This window comes from Lygodium microphyllum, chromosome 12 (assembly GCF_053477565.2).
Source record: "Lygodium microphyllum isolate KBCC chromosome 12, Lygodium_microphyllum_v1.1.10, whole genome shotgun sequence".
Classification (NCBI taxonomy): domain Eukaryota; kingdom Viridiplantae; phylum Streptophyta; class Polypodiopsida; order Schizaeales; family Lygodiaceae; genus Lygodium; species Lygodium microphyllum.
This window is the reverse complement of record NC_141146.1, coordinates 17,844,924-17,862,479: the sequence shown is the minus strand read 5'-3', so window position 1 is coordinate 17,862,479 and position 17,556 is coordinate 17,844,924. Positions and strand designations below refer to the sequence as shown.

The 17,556-nt window shown below is 41.6% G+C and overlaps 1 protein-coding gene across 5 annotated transcripts in view; it reads right to left on the bottom strand.

Annotated features, from left to right (window-relative positions):
* PFT1 (phytochrome and flowering time regulatory protein (PFT1)) overlaps positions 1-17,556 on the bottom strand; it is a 194,660-nt gene that overhangs the window by 89,349 nt on the left and 87,755 nt on the right. The gene's annotated exons all lie outside the window — the stretch shown is intronic.

Sequence of the window (17,556 nt, the reverse complement as noted above, 5' to 3'; positions counted from 1 at the left end):
TGTCTCCTACTCCCTCTCCCCCGCCCCCTTCTCTCACTACCCTACTGCTCTCAGCTGCTAAAACAGCCTTGCCATTTCCTGCTGCCCCAATACCAGCCCCATCCTGCCTTTTTCACCATTTGCACCTGAACACACCCCCTGCTGCAGGCCCATGATGGCTGAGCCCCCCTCCTGCTAATTGCTTCACTTCCTCTTTTCTGTCCTGCCTTTGCTCTCCCCCTTAGTTTTATTTCACTTCTCCAAGGTATCTCTCTCTTTACTTCAACCCTTGCAACTCATTCACTGTAGCAGCCTTCACTTTTAATCCCCTCACCGCAACCTTGAAGTAGCAGGCAGCAACAGGCAGTTCCAATGTGCTTAGTACTACAGGCTCACAGCTGGAGGCAAAATCTCGGTAAGGAACTCCTGGACAAGTGGCTACCAGGTAATCTTGGAATAGCAAACGACAGCTTGCATCAAGAATCACATTAAGAAAAGCTCCAGAATACCACAACCTACATAAGGACGTCAGGTATTTACACCTCCTGGGCCGAACTTTAGGCTAAAAGTCATTCTCTGTGTATTCAGCATGCAACTTTGCTTTGCTGTGGGATCTTAACCATCTGTAAGGAGGACGATAGAACAGAACAGAACATGGGATTTTGACAATCCCACTCAGTGAGCAGGATACAACAGACCCTTTGAAGTAGTCACCAGGACTGCAGAGAGCAATTCGGTGAGCTAAGGAGGACCATGCAACCTTCCTTAGCTCTGGGATTTTAATGATCCCACTCAGTAAGGAGGAAGATACCACAATTAGGCCAACCTTAATCCTCACATGCTGGCCAATTATCCAGCTCTCGTGCAGCCCAAAAAGGAAAATCAATCAAAGTTCAAGTAAACGGAAGACAGTTTTTGGTAGGACAACTGTATTTATCAAGAAGTTCTATACAAGGGACCAAGGAACAGGCCACAACCATACCTGCATACAGTCTGCAGATGGATACACACTGTACAATCTGCACAGTCCAATCAGACCTGTACAATCTGTACAGTCCAGTTGAACTTGTCCTATCTGTATAAGATCCATCCAGTTCTGAATCAGAAAAAAATAGCCCCTTTTTCTAATTGATTGTTGGAACTTAAAAAAGGGGTCTTCCTGCCCATTTTCTGGCCCTTTCTTTTTATTACTCTGGGCTGGCTGTCTTTTTCATGAAGATAATTGAATTAAGTAGTACATATTTACATCAGACCATCAGGTCAGCTTTCTCTCTGTGTATCTCTTACTTTCTGTTACATCAGACCATCAGGTCATCTGAGAAACTCTCTTTTTTTTCATAATGGATGTTATATTTATAAAGTACCAAACAACAAAAGAGTTACAAAAGTCATGGCAAAGACGCAGAGGAAATTGCCATATGCCAGGGAAGTAGCTCCTCCCGAGGAAATAAGTCAGAGTGCCAAATGAGATCTATCTGCCAATGCAAGAGACCTTTAAGCCTCACAATATGTCCCTGAACATTAGAGGCTTAATCAAAAAGAAAAGCATTCCGAATGGTCCAATTATGCCTCTGGGCTGGCTGTCTCTGTCTCTCGGACCCCTCACCTCTGCATATTACCATATGCTTCAGGCTCTTCCCCTTCCCCTCCATCTACCTTATACCTCTAGACACTCTCCTTGTCCTCTACCTCTTCTTTCTCTTCCCTTCATCTTCCCATCTCTACCTTGCCTTTTTGCCTTCCTTTACCTCCTCTGTTTCTCATTCCCTACCTCTATCTTCTCTTCCTTTTTTTCTTTTTTCTTTTTTTCTTGTTTCCCAATAAAGTGTGGCTAATTATATTACTTCAGAAAAAAGCTGAATACATAGAAGTGCTCATGCTCAACAGACCAACCTGGAGCCCGTGAAAGTCACAGATACATCATATATACAAGCCCCTCAAGGAGGTCAGGGGGGATAGAGGCAAGACGCCATGGAGGGGGGTGTATCGCCATCTGGGGATGCCTGCCTGCATCACGAAGAACAAGTCTTGGCCGCCCCAAGTGCGCATGAAATGACCTCGGAGCTCCTGACAAGCCCTGGACTCACCATGCACCTGATCCCATCAGCCTCAAAGTGAGTGGATGATGGAGGTCCAGAGCTCTACTAAGGTCGCTTGTACTGAAGGTCTCTCTCCGCCGAAAGCCATCTGACACCGTGCCTTCCAAATATGCCAACCATTAAGACTCCCTGTGATTTCCCATACCTCCGAGCGGTCTGCTGTGAGCTCCAGTACCTCGCGGATGGGTAGAGCTTCTAAACCCACCACTGCGGACGACCCTGCCTCAATAATGAATATCGTATCCTGCATCCCGGCCTCATACAGAAGGTGACGGCCCTAGCTGACCGCCTGCCAGCAGAAAGAACCCCAAGGGATACATCCAAGGCTGGGTGATATGCGGCGCAAGATGCGGCATACTCCTCTCCACACCAGCTGTGCCACCTCACACGACCAAAGGCAATGCTTTGGGGTTTCCATAGACTATTGTGTGCAGCACTTACAAACTCCCTCCTGCATCTAGGCAAGCTAGCTTCCCACCGCCAAGCCTCCATGTGCCACCAGCCATAAAAAATACGATACCCTCCTCGACCTCCAGCTCTCCCATAAATGGCGCCAGAAGGTCCGTCGGAACGGCTCGGTAATGCTCTGCTCCGCCCAGTGCCTACTACATGACGGCGCCCAATCCATATCCTCTTGTATCAGTACGTGTCTATCAATCCTAGCAGTGTATTCCAGGAACCTTGGTGGCTTCTTGGCGACCGCGATGGCCGGCCAAAGCCACTCTCCCGGATCCTACTCCAGCTCATCAAGTGGCCTTCCTTCCCAAATCCAAAGGCGCCACTCTCTGAGCTCCTGCCAAAAGACCAAGGGGTCCAGCCACCATGTCTTCTCCTGAAGGCCAACCACCCGGATCCTCTTCCATGAAAGGGCAGTTATCCCCTCGTCCTGCTGTCCTTTGTCAAGAGCCAGACATCCCCCCTCGTGCACTGTGAAAAAGGTCCCAAGTGGAGCGCCACCCACTCTTCCTGCCACCTGTAGGGGGATGCCTGCTGGTGAAAACCTAGCGGCCCATACCTCCCCGAGCTCTATCAACTCTCGGATCGAGGGAGCAAGCCACTCCTGAGGTATCGCTACGTCTATCTCCCTTCTCCTCAGCTCCACTCCTCGCTGGGAGCCTGATACTTACGGGCCAACCTCCCAACCAGCCCACTAGATGTAGGGGAGCTCACCAATCTGTGCCCCTTCCCGGTCCCTAACCTGGGGATTCCAAATCAACAACTAACGGTCTATCTCCTCCTGGCAGCCTGGGGGGCTCTAGATTAGGGTCTTACGGAGGCCCTACCACACGTGGAGCAAGTTGCGTAGGAAGGGTGATCTAGGGGGGCTGATGTGGGCTGACCTAAAGATCCATCTCAAGGACGGCCTCCACTCACCGCCAAGCCTCGGTCTACAGTCCTGAAGACCCTCCTGCAATAGGACCTCCCAATGTGAGGCCGCCGACAACTAGCATGCCCAGGAGGGCCATATTCTCATACTCTAGGTCTATGATCCCAAGCCCTCCCTCTGATCCATGTCGTATAATGATCGCCCATGCCACCTTGGCCCTGGAATCCGTGGAGCTGGCTGACCCGGACCAAAGAAAATTCCGCACTAGGCGGTGAAGCTGCATTACGCAGGAGGAGAAGCACCAATACAAGGCGATTTACCAGGCCGTCGCTAGGAGAACCTAGTTGACTACCAGGGCTCGGCCAGCTAGTGAGAGGCAAGTCGTGCTCCAATAGATCAGCTTGCTCCGAATAGAATCGAGGACTGGAAGAAACTACTGGGCGGGAGTGATGTCGAGTCCCACCTCGAACCCTAGGTATCGGACGGTCTGTCCTCTGCTCACCCCATCTAAATCCTAGGTGGAAGCCCCACTCCGTGCTAGAGTCCGGGTCTGTGAGGAAACCAACCGACTTTCACCAGTTGATTTTTACTCCCACTGCAGAACAAAACACCTCAAGAGCCAACCTCACTCTCTCCAACATCAACTCATTGTCCTCTATGTAGAGCGTTATATCATCTGCATACTCTGAGTCTAACAACTCAGTCTCCTCCCTAACTAAAAGTCGAAGGCCACGTAAACCGCTCACACGTAACTTGAGGAAGTGAAACATTGCCTCTGCAAAGAGAAGGAACAGGTACGGAGCCACGGGACAGCCCTGTCGGACCGATCTCTCGAGCCGAAACTCCTCCCCTTGCCTCCCTCCTACGAGAACCCTGCTAATGGCCGATATGTAAAGTGCGAAGACCCCGGAAATCCTAGCCTGAGGAAAACCCAACCTCACGATGCTGCCCTCTAGGAAATCCCAGTCCACCCTGTCATAGGCTTTCTCAAGATCCAAGAGTAGTACAAGCAGTCTCTGCCCATTGTATTGGGCCCACTTTGTCGCCTCAAAGAAGGTTAATACATTGTCCAAGATGCTTCTATCCTGGACAAAGCCTCTCTCTGTGTCATGGATGATGTCTAGAAGCAAGGGGCGTAGTCGCCTATCATTTGCCAGTGCCTTATAGGCCACTAACAATAAGGTGATCAGTCTCCACTCGGAAAGCTCCAACCGGTCTCCCCCTTTGGGGAGAAGACTCATAAGGCCTGCCGATAGACTCCCTGGCATCTGTCCTGAAGTGAAAATCTCCTGAAAGGCCATCAATAGAGGGTCCTTCACCATGTCCAAGAAGGTAGTGAAGAAAGCCTTAGAGAGGCCATCCTTTCCCGGGCATTTCTACCCGTCTTGTGTATGGAAAGCCTGCTCTAGTTCCTTCTCTATGAAGGGGGCTAGAAGATAGCGTCCCATCTCCTCTGTGACGAGGAACGCGATGTTATCCCAAACCTGCTGTCTACATCGTAGTCCTCTAGTTGAGGCTGTCCCCTACTGGAAGAGGCGACTATAGTATCTTCTCTTCCTTTATCTCCTTCTCTCTCCCTAAACCCTAAACCATGAATTTATGTAATAGATAATGATTTAATGAAACATGGTACTTTATCCAATAAATGTTGTGTTTATTCACGTCAGCTCTATTTATCCTCGTGTGTAAACACACATTATTGTGTGTTAAAGTGTGTGTTTAAATGTGAACTCCTTTTTACACCACTTAGCATTAAATAAGGATCAAAGGATTAGCTACATAGTATATATTCAAGCCCTCTCACTTTTACTTTCATCAAAACTATCATTATCAATCTATTTCTTGCAATTTGTGTGTACTTGCAAGAGCTCTCTCTCTCTCTCTCTCTATCTCTCTCTCTCTCTCAATGGAGTTCCATCCGCCATAGCCCGTTGGTCACACATGAGCTCCATACCCAGCAGTGGTATCAAAGTGGATTCAACTGTCATCTCAGCCTATTGTGCCAACTCCTATGTTCTACTTGCTGGCCTCTGCCCTACACGTTTGCTTAAGAGTATCCAAAACAAGAAATACTCCACCAATTGTTTCAACTAGTGAGCTTAATCAATGTTTAAAACATTGAAACAATTGGTTACCACTTCACTAATGTTGCAGATTATAAACCGTTTCAGATTCATACAGAAGCGATTGATTATGCTATGGGTGTTGTTCTTTAACATGACAGCCGTCCCATCACATTTGAGAGTCTTAAGCTCACTGATATCCAAACATGTTACACCACAAGAAAAGAAAATGTTGGTAGTCAACCATGGCTTGAAATATGTCGTCATTATTTGTACAACACCCAATTCATTATGTGGACCAACCACTATTCATTAAAGTATCTTTGTGATCAATCCAATCTTCGTGGTGGCTACAAGGCAAGATGGGCAAAGCCTATGCAAGAATTTTACTTCGAGATTCATCAAGAACGTAAGAATGGCAATACTTTGAACTTAACCAACTCAATTAATTATCACCATAAAAGTTAGAAGATAGTGGGCAAGAGGGACACATACAGACACACAAAGAAAGAAGAGAGTCAACACCACATTGAGAGAGGAACTGCCCCCCGGCCCCCTTTATAGAAATTTATTAAAGCACAGCACAGGTACTGAGTGCTTGAACCATATACAAAAGGGGTAATTTTCTACAATTCTAAAGATTAGAATTTTTTTGAAACCCTAACTTCCACATACTAAGGACAGCAAGCTGATTTTCCTCTTTGGTGCTTGGATTAGATCAAGCTAAACAAAAAGTGCTTCTTGAATGAGAGATAGGTAGAAAAATACAAAGCATGTGGCTGAAATTTCAGCATGAGAGCATTTCCAAATGAAGAGAGAGACCTCCAACATATAGATATGGGACTTGGGTGCTCAAAAGTGTAAAGTAGAGGCTACAAATGACAAGTATTTTTGACAAGTATAGGATGTGTCTCACATCCTATTCTTGACACAACATCTCACTTTTCTAAGGATCTTCTAAACCCTCTACTCTAAAAATCTCTCAAATGGTTAAGAATTTGAGATAGCCGCAAAAGACAAAATTGTTCCTTGCGAAATTCCGGAGCTTTTAGCGCAAACACAATTTCCATTTGAGTAACTGTCAAAAATAGTAATCTTCTAAATTTTAGGAGTCACCAAATTAAGATTTTGAAGAGCTTCATTATATAGGTTCACCAGTTCACAATTTGTTTCTTTGATCATGAGTATCTCGTTTCACTTTCAAAAGCCACTCATTATATGGGCTTCTAGTCAATGTGACAATCCGAGTGTAAACGTCTAAGTCATCTGAGCTTTCAAGTCAATTTGACCACCCAACTAAACTTTTAATTTCTCTTGGGCATCTCATCAATGACAATCCAAGTATAATTATAGGGCGCTCTAGCCATTGGTCACCATTGAATAGAAAGATGACGATTTAATGATATTTTGACACACTCAAATAATATAAATTGTCTTTCTAAGTATATGAGCATCAAATTAATTTGAATCATTGAGCCAATATATCTTGGCAACAATTCATATACAAAAGGTTGGTTATATTCATTTTTGAAAAAGCGCGACTAATATGGTTGCAAATGGCCTTAGACAGATTTCCAAAGTTAATGCCTTGTCATTCTCCAAAATTTCGACCGATTTCTATTTTCCTCTCAAAAGGCATTGTCAAAATAATCTTCACTTTGGTAAGATCTGGCAATTAGTGTTGGGTGTAAAGTCCTTTCGGATGTAAAGTTCCTTAATCTCCGTCTGTATAGACATATACAAGTGTATCGTGACTTTCTGGTACACTCGTCTTGGTATTCTCTCACTCTCACTCTCAACACTGCTCTTCGTCCATTTCTGTCTCCCATTCCATTGTGCACTCATCCCAACAAACCGGTATCAGAGCTATGGCAAAGGTGTGCATGCTTCTCCAAGCACGTGACGGTCTGCCGATAGTGCTTCAGGCTCGTTTTCTATTCGCAAAGGTCGGATTGTCATTTTTTAGACACGTGTGTACCAAGCACAATTCTCACGCATAAGTATAGTTCTCATATTTGTGCAAATTTGTGCTCGAAAATTTGGCGGTTTTCCTAGATTTGATACAATCGTGCATAATAATCACACTGAACTCAAAAATTGCAAAAATTATACACATTGGGCTTGAAAATTTTGGGGCTTTTCATGTATCAATGAATTTTTGCTCAACTGAGCTAAATTAACTGACATTGATGCACATTTGGACCCAAGAAATTTGGGTCTTTTGCAAAATTTTACAAAATTTTCAATGCAATTGGGGCAAATTCGTGAATGAATTTTTGAGCTTCTGGTGAGATTTGTGAATTTTAACAAAATTGATGTGTGAAATGCATATTGGGCACATTGCTGAAGCAATCTTGGTGCTATAAGCAATGAAATTTGAGTTTATCATCTCCCACAAGTGAGATTTTAAAGAAATTGAAGAGAATTTTGGTGTTTGTTGTGTATCAAAAGTGCTTTTCGGCACATATATATACAGTACACATGTTAGGCAACTCCTATTGAGATGATGTATTGCTGAATATTCATGCTGCAGCAATCTTAGTGATCATTTGCAGATCTAGGATTGTTGCAAATGTATTTTTGGTGATATTGCTGAAGTCATTATCTCTCCTAAAATTTTGGGCTGAAATTAGCTAAATATTCAGCCTAATATTTATTGTCACACTGGCTATCAATGTGGGCATAAAGGGCATAAGAAGTTGATTGACAATACTACAAGAAAGAGCAAGAAAGAAAGAAACAACAAGGAAAGAAAAAGAATGATGACAAGAATGATGATGACAACGCTCCCTCCAAAGAAGTTGCAAAGGCAAATGTTGCACCTAGTTTGGTCATTCAAGATGTCTCTCTCTGACAGTGGAGAGATACTTGTTGCAACCTCATGCAATAATGTAGATATTATGGCAACAGCAAGTGATATGCACATCACCAAAAGGGAGGTGATTGATACCTTACTTTCAGCTCATGATGGGATGTCCCAATCATGGATAATGGACAGCATTGCCTTTTTTCATGGTGTTCCCTCCTTTTAGTCATTTTCTGAATACACTACAGGTTACCGAGGCAAGGTTTACTTGGGCAACAATTATGCATGTGAGATAGAGGGTGTAGGTACCATTCACTTGGCCCTTGCAAACGGCCAAGATCTGATTTTACAAGATGTCAAATATGTACTTGGCATAAAGAAAAGTCTATTGTCACAATTGGGCAGCTTGATACAAGAGGATATTTTACTACCTTTGGTGGTGGATTTTGGAAGGTCCACAAGGGCTCTATGCTGATTGTTAAAGGCTGTAAAAAGGGGACTTTGTACTATCTGCATTGTAAAGCATTACCTGGTAAGTTTTTGGTTGTGGCTGAAGTTCATTCACATATGAACTTTGGCACAAAAGACTTGGCCATATGGCTAGAAAGGCCTTCAAGTTCTCTCCTCTTTAGGGAGATTTGAAGTCTCAACTTTTGTAACGATTGCATATATGAAAAACATGTGAAGTCTCCTTATTACTCTGGTGTCATTAAGAAGTTCAATGCTCTTCATTTAGTACACTCTAATGTGTGCACTATGCCTGTGAACTCACATGAGGGTGCATGGTACTTTGTCACTTTTATTCATGATTGCAGTAGAAATTCATGGGTATATGTGTCAAAGAGCAAAAAGCAAGTGTTGGATGCCTTTAAAAGGTTTCATGCTTTTGTTACCACCCATAAAGGGCTTAAGTTAAAAGCTATAAGAATCGATAATGGGGGCAAGTATGTTTCTAATGAGTTTAAAAAGTTTTGTGAGATGTATGGCATTAAGAGGGAGTTGATAGCCCCTTACAATCCTGCATCAAATGGCGTGGCTAAAGGATATAATCGCATACTTTGTAAGAGTCAGATGCATGCTGTCCACAACTAATCTCCCGTAACAGTACTAGGGAGAGGCTCTTAAAACTGCAATTCATGTATGCAATCACTCTCCCAATAGTGCATTGGAAAATGGCATTCCTGAAGAGGTTTGGTCTGGCAAACCTGCTTCATATGACCATTTGAGTGTTTTTGGTTGTGATGCCTTTGTACATATTCCTATAAATCAGAGGACTAAACTAGACATGAAATCCATCAAGGAAATCTTCATGGGATATGGAGATGAAGGAGAGATGGATTATAGAGCTTGGGTTCCTCAGGACAAGAAGATAGTACGCAACCAAGATGTAGTATTTAATGAGGCAAAGTTGCTGAACAATGCTACACAGGGTGACCTTGACAAAGAGAAGGTCAAATTTCAGCATGAACAGTCAGCCATTCAGTAGCCATTAGCTAAAGATTTTGTTCCCTTCGATGCTGAATATGAGCAGCAATTTATTGTGCTACAGCCAGAAGATAATGGATATCAGCAAGAAAAACGTGCTGAAAACAAGTTACAGCAATAAGAAAATACTAAAAATCAACCACGAAGTGATGGTGTGCACATACCTGAGGATGTAGGTTCATTGCCTAACAATACAAATCATTGGGTAAGATCTACACGTGTCAGAAGGCAGCCACAAAGGTTTCAGTCATCTTTGGATTGCATTTTATTGACTGATGAAGGTGAGTCTATGACATTTAGAGAGACGCAATCATGTGAAAACAAGAGAAAGTGGAAGCTTGCTATGCAGCAAGAGATGAAGTCTCTGTATGCGAATAATACATGGGAGCTTGTACCTTTGCCCAAGGATAGGAAAGCTATCCTTAACAAAGGTAAAGTGTATTGATGGAAAGCCCAACTACAAGGCACATTTGGTTGCTAACAGCTATACACAGAAGGAAGGCATAGACTTCCAAGAGGTTTTTTCACCAATGGTAAAGATGACTACGCTCCGTGTTTTGTTTGCTCTGACTACATCCTTGGACTTAGAGTTGGATCAAATGGATGTGAAGACTGCTTTTCTTCATGGTGACCTGGATGAAGAGCTTTACATGAAACAGCTTGAAGGCTTTGCTATTCCAAGGAAAGAGCATTTGGTTTGTAAGCTGAAACGCAGCTTATATGGGCTCAAAAAAGCCCCTAGACAATGGTATTAAAAGTTTGATACTTGCATGCTCAGCCATGGATTAAACGCGGTCATGCAAATCACTGTTATACACTAAAAAGACTGATGATGGAAGCCTTATTGTGTTGGTCTTATATGTGGATAACATACTGATTGCAGAACAGCATAACAGTACTTTGAATGCTCTCAAAAGGCAGCTGAGTTCAACCTTCTCAATGGAAGATTTAAGGGCAATTGAACACATTTTGGGCATGCGCATTAAAAGAAATAGAGGGCAACACTTATTTCTCTCACAGGACAAGTATATCAGCAAAGTACTTGACAAATTTAATATGGCTGATACTAAGCATCTTGGTATGCCTTTACCGCCAAAAGCTTAGCAAAGCTGATTGCCCAAAGGCTGATGCAATTGCTACTGCTATGAAGGGCATACCTTACGCATCAGCTTGTGGTTATTTAATATATGCCATGGTTGCAACTTGTCTTAACATTACACATGCAATGGGAATTGTTAGTAGATTCATGTCTAACCCTGGCAAGCCACATTTGGGAAGTAGTAAAATGTATCTTTCGATACTTAAAAAGTATACAAGAAAAGTGATAGTAGATTCATGTCTAACCCTAGCAAGCCACATTGGGAAGCAGTGAAATGTATCTTTAGATACTTAAAAGGTACACAGGAAAACTGCATTTGCTATGCAAAGGGTACACTAGAGTTACAAGGATTCTATGATTCAAACATGGTAGAAGATCTTGACACTAGAAAGTCTACCAGTGGGTACATCATTACTTTGGCTGGTAGGACTATTTCTTGGTGTTCAAGGTTGCAAAAAATTGTGGCATTGAGTACTACAGAGGCTAAATATATTTCAGCCGCAAAAGCTTCTAAGGAAACTGTTTGGCTTGGCCGTTTCGTCAAGGATTTTAATCTCTCTTCACGTACTCTAATGCTTGGTTGTGATAGCCAAAGTGTCGTATGTTTGGCTAGGAATACCATGTTTCATGCACGTACCAAACACATAGATGTTCGGTATCACTTCATTCGGCAAGACTTGGATGATGGTCTTGTTATACTAACCAAGGTCAAAACCCAAGATAACCCTTTAGATATTCTCACTGAAAGTCTTGCAAAGAATTAGCATGAGCATTGTATCCGATTAGTGGGAGTTGGCTAGCTTAAAGTCCCTTAATCTCCGTGTATATAGACATATATGGGTGTGAACACACTTGTATTTTGTACCCTAATATATAAATACATTTTATTATTTGTGTACCATGACTTTCTAGTGTGAACACACCCTTATTTTGTACCCTAACATATAAATACATTTTATTCTTTGTGTACCGTGACTTTCTAGTGCACTCATCTTGGAATTCTCTCACTCTCACTCTCAACACTGCTCTTGCTCCATTTCTATCTCGCATTCCATTGCGCACTCATCCCAACAATTAGTTCAAAAGGAACCTAGTAGCCCAAGAAGCTTTGGCAGAAAAGTATTCCGTTTGTAATGGATTATTTTTTAAACAAGGCAAAGTGTGTATGTCTGATAATCAAGATATCCGCAAGAAGAATTAGGCACCCTCACATACACCAGACTTTGGCCTTGGTTACTTGCTACTTTTATCGACTGCACATTAAGACCGGTTGCGTCTTATATGTGTGAGTACCCACACTACAATGTTAGCTTAATAAGATTAAATACCACAAACAAGCAAGGATGCTACATCCTTTGAAAATTTCCAATAGAGAGAGAAGTAGCATTTCTATGGATTTTGTAGTAAGATTACCAAAATACGAATCAAGGTCACAATGCACTCTCGATTATGGTCGACCAATTGACGAAAATGGCTCGATACATTCCTATAAAGACAACAGTAAACGGCCACAAGTTGGCTAGTCTCTTTGTTGAACATCTTTACAAACTTTATGGTCTGCCCAACAAAGTAGTCAATGACTAGGATCATAACTTCATTGGCCATTTCTAGCAAATAGTTTTCTAAAATTTGAAAAATCGATTGTCCATGTCGTCCTTGGAGCATGCTGAGACCAACAGACCAAGAGAACAAGTCAAACCAAGGAAGATATGCTATATGCATATGTTTCCCGTAGAGAGACTAACAAGGAGCATTACCTTTCTCGAATTGAGTTTGCTTAAAATAGTGTTAATCATTCAATTACTAATTATAGACCATCTATAGCTAACAGTGCTAAGCATTCGGCTAATGGTTATAGCCCAATTATGCTTATCCACGGTTATGAGCCAAAACCACCGATTTTCATTGAGCTCAAGGGGGTGAAAATGCAGTCCATGGTTGACTTTCTGCACAATGTGCAGGAGATGTTAACACTTCTAAAGGAAAGCATTAAGACAATCCAAGATCATGCCACGTTTTATGCTGCTAAATATCGTACTAATCGAGAGCTCCAAGAGGGCATGTGGGTGTACCTTAAAGTTCGAAATGACTCCGATTCGATGACTACTAGCAAATGCTATAAATTATCTTCGAGGTATTATGGTCTGAGCTGGATTTACCTTCACAAATCCAAGTTTATCCAATGTTTTACATTAGTTATTTTAAACAACAATTGGGACAAGGTGAATTGATTGTTCCGACTGATGAAGTCCTATAGCTCAAGAACACTACTTGATATATTCCACTTGAACCCAAATTGGTTTTCTTGACCTTAGGACTAAACAATCCTTTTGGACCGTTTATCTTGAATATTTGGTCAAGCAAAGAATTTGCTCGGAGGCAGAGGCTACTTGGGAGTCCGTACGTCCAAGGATTGAAGAGTCGTTCTCCCCACTTTGTTTATGAGGATATTACTAACGATAGCAATCATTCATAAGAGGAAAAGTGTTACAAACTTGGTCATTTGAATGGCCGCTAATTGCATTGGCCATAGTGGTCATGACGTGACTTGGTGCAAATGCACTAAGGGCACTTCAAGGTTAGGGCGGTTGAGTCCTATTTATGGGACTCAAGGCCCTATTATGCACGTGCATTATGTGATCACCACTATCGGACTCTTGGCCCATTGGCCAATATATCCGTACACCAAAATGGTATGGGTTGGTGGTATGGGATGCCAACCCTTGGGATGTGGTCGTGCTAGCTCCCAAGCTCGAGGATGAGCCCTTTTGGCTATATGGCTAGAAGGTGAATCTGACATTCAGCCCCTTATATCGTGAATGTGGCCTGTGTCATGTCTCATGTGCTAGTTGGATCCTAGGAGGACGTTTCATATAAGCTACTTGTACTGTGCTCAATTACAATCACCCCAAGAGTCACAAAAAGGTCCTCATACTCACAAATCATGCATCAAATGTACAAATGCACGCATGCTACATACAATATGCAAAGAAACAATTGTTATTTACTACTTGAAACTTAACCCCTCAACTTGGCCTAGCTAGTTGTATTGAGCTCAATTACAATCACCTCAAGAGTGCAAAAAAATAAAACTCATCCTCATAGGTCATGTACCAGATACACAAATGCACACATGCTACAAGTAATATAAGCACACTCGAGCAAGCCAAGTGATTATTTACTAGTTGAAGTACATGAGAGAGCAAGATTCAGCCTTTCTTCATTACCAGTAATGATTGTGGCTTCATTCACGATCCACAAAGAGAAATATATGTGATTCCAATGAGGGCCTGAAAATGAGTTTAAATGTCGACAGAAGTGAGGAAAGAGAAGTTTAGAGATTCAATGATGAAGACATGGAATATCATGATGCACATGGCTATAACCAGTTTTCGGGTTATTTTCAGCTAATGTGAATCAGCCTTCCTTCTCAGATAGGGTGGCAATTTATATTTATTTTTTGAATGCCATACTTAAGTACAAACAAATTAAGCAATTTGTCCCTTGAATTTCATCCAAGACTTGCTCTAATTGGACCCCAACTAGCCAAGTGCTGCCCCAAATTTAAAATTGATAATTCGGTATCTAAAATCCTTTACAATACAACAAATTGCATGTGTTAATTTTACAATATAATGCCTTCTCCTGTTGGTACAGGTAACAAGGTGACTACCAAGCCCTAATTTCTACATAAATTTAGGGTTTATACTAGAAATACCTTTGTTATCCACCAAATATGACTGAGATATGCTCCAAATGGCTGAGAAATGTTGAGATCTCCTAAGAAAAGGCTGGAATAGATGAGAGAATGTGGAAGAGAGAGAAAGAAAAAAAAAATTGAAATTTCATGAGAGAAAACCCCAAAATTAGTCTGCAGCCTGCACCGATCAGCATTTAATGTTGTCACTTGCTACCTAGAGCCTTCCAAATGCTATTGCCTACTGCTGAATGATGTCACTTGCTATTGAAGATGGTCTTCCTGCTGTCACCAGCTCCTAAATGACTCATGTCTGCTATCTTAGCCTCCAGAAGGTTGCCCACTACAAGAAAATCAGATAGCACCTTCCTCTCTATCTCTCTAGCTGAAAACTCATGAATTGCTGAGGCCCACAACCCCAAAATACATTTTCTCAATTTGCATGGGCATTTTGGCCAAGTGGTAGCCTTTTAAACTCCTTTTTCTACTTATCCAGCCATTAAATTGATCTTCAAAATTAAATAATTCTCACAATTTAATTTCAATCTTTTTGACCCTGCCCAAAATTAAATGTGCCCATCCATAATTAAATTGGCTAGGCCATTTGCAACCTGGAGTGGTCCCCAATCTCTGTTGACCCTTACACTTGCATTAATTAATTAATTAATACTAGTTTCTGGAGTCACCATTGATACTTGGCCAAACAACAATCCTAGGGTCAAACTGACACCAACTGACCACCAAAACCTAGTTGGTATAACTTATCACAACTTTTGCCTTTGATATCGACTACATCCTCGAGGTCCTTGGACTATTACCATGAAATAAGTGCCATGTGTATCACATGTGCCAAGCAACCTTGCACATTTGATTAATAACTTAATCAAATCTAATCGTTAAGATTAGAGTACCAAAAAATTTTACGTCCCCATGACAGAACTCCTTAAAATCCCTATAACCGTCCTCGATTGCACTACATTGTACCAAAGGAAAAGCATATTGCACTAGAATTCCCATAAGGCATTACAATCACGACATTGGAAATTATTGTCTAACCACGCCACATGCCCCAAACCTGCTGAAAATTTCGAACCAGCATAAACATTACATAAAATTGAGAAAGAGTCCAAAACTATTGCTAGAAACCCATTGGACGCATCCATAACTCATATTTCTAAACTGTTCTGACTTCACAACCATAGTAAAGCATATTCTCAACATAAACCATGGTTGAAACTGTCAATGGCATGCACTAACATGCTACTATCCATGAAACTAGCATTAAACCATTAAAAACTTATCATAAACTAATCACTTGCTAATCGAAGAACTAATCATAAATTGTTGCAAATGTGACCCCTAACTGATCACAAATTGATTGTAAAAATTGATCAATAACTAATACAAAAACTAATGCAAAACTAATTCCAAAAGTAACCATAAAGGATTCTCAAACTAAGCTAAAACTCGTCAGAATTTTATCTCAAAACTCAAACAAGAGATCATACCAAACTGATCATGAATTGATCCAAATTGATGTAAAACTATACTCTCAAAGCCGCAGTAACAACCATACTCATCTCCATACATCTTATAGTAGCTAGCACAACAAAATAATGACCTCATGACAAACATATTGTCAACCCAATACCGTGGATGAATGTTGAATACATCCGAGATCAAGTATACATGAGAGTTGTCCAAAACTGATGGAGTGAAAGTGCTAACTCCCTCTTGAGCATCAGGCAATGCTCCAGATCCCTGCTCTGCTAAAACGGACTAAGCCCAAACTAAAGTCAGCTCTAACTGAAAGGCATCTAGGTAAAGCTACAACAACTAAGGATGGTCTGTCAAGCCATCCTCTTCCATTCATTTTGCATCCATTGGTGAATAGTTTTGAAACTTCACCAAGTTATCTCCTGGAAACTTTACCTCTAATCTTTCTTTTCTTATTGTCAATATTTGCTCCAGTATAAAAATCTCATCCAGCTCCTCCACCTCTGATTGAATTTCAGTAGACATCCTCTGGCAACTCACTGTGAAAAGCCCTTAGTAAACTTACATGAAAGACATTGTGCATCCGTCAATATAAAGGTAATTTCAGCCGATACATCACATTGCTGATCTTTTCCAATACTTAAAAGAGCCCATAGTATCTCATACTCAACTTCAAGTACAACCCCTCTTTTCCTTTCACTTTTTCAGCCTTGCCTTTTCAAAACACAACAATAGATAATCGCCCTCTACAAACTACAAAAAACGTCTATGGCAATCAGCTGCCTTTTTTTGCTTTTCTTGTAATCTCGGAAGTGTATACTCTCTTTGTATAGGATGCATCTAAGTTTTCAACATAATGATCGGCCTCTAGTATCTTATCCTTAGTCTACAAGGGTAGTACCTTCTTGCCACCCTGAACCACCTCAAAAGGAGCTTTGGCAATGAAACTACGTACTGTGTTGTTGTAAGCAAACTTAATTAGTAGCAATACTACTCCCACTATCTTGTGGTCCAATACATAGCACCTCAAAAGATCTAACATGATGGAGATTCTTATAGAGACTGCATAGAACTATATAGACATTTCTTGTTCGTCATGTAATGGGATACAACACTATCCAATACCCATGAATCAATGGTAGATTATTCTTGTGCCGAGAAACACACTTCCTTGATGGTTGCCATGAATAACTCCAGCTATGCTTCTGCCATGTTGGCCATCTCCTTCCCCTTACTTTTAAGGGTACCATTCTTTTCATCTGCCTTCTTGACACGGCAATCTACAATTGCACATTTTTTCTTCTTGAAGTAGAAACACTCTCCTTGAATTTTTTTCTTACTACCCTTCTTCTTTATATCACCATCATTTTTTGTGGAGGAGCCACCTTTGCCTTTTGCATTGGCAGAGAATGCAACATCTCCACTGTCCCATCATTCCCTGTAGGTGTCCTATGAAGCTCAAAAATAAATTTCATTGCAATGCTCTGCCAAGGCCTATCTAGAA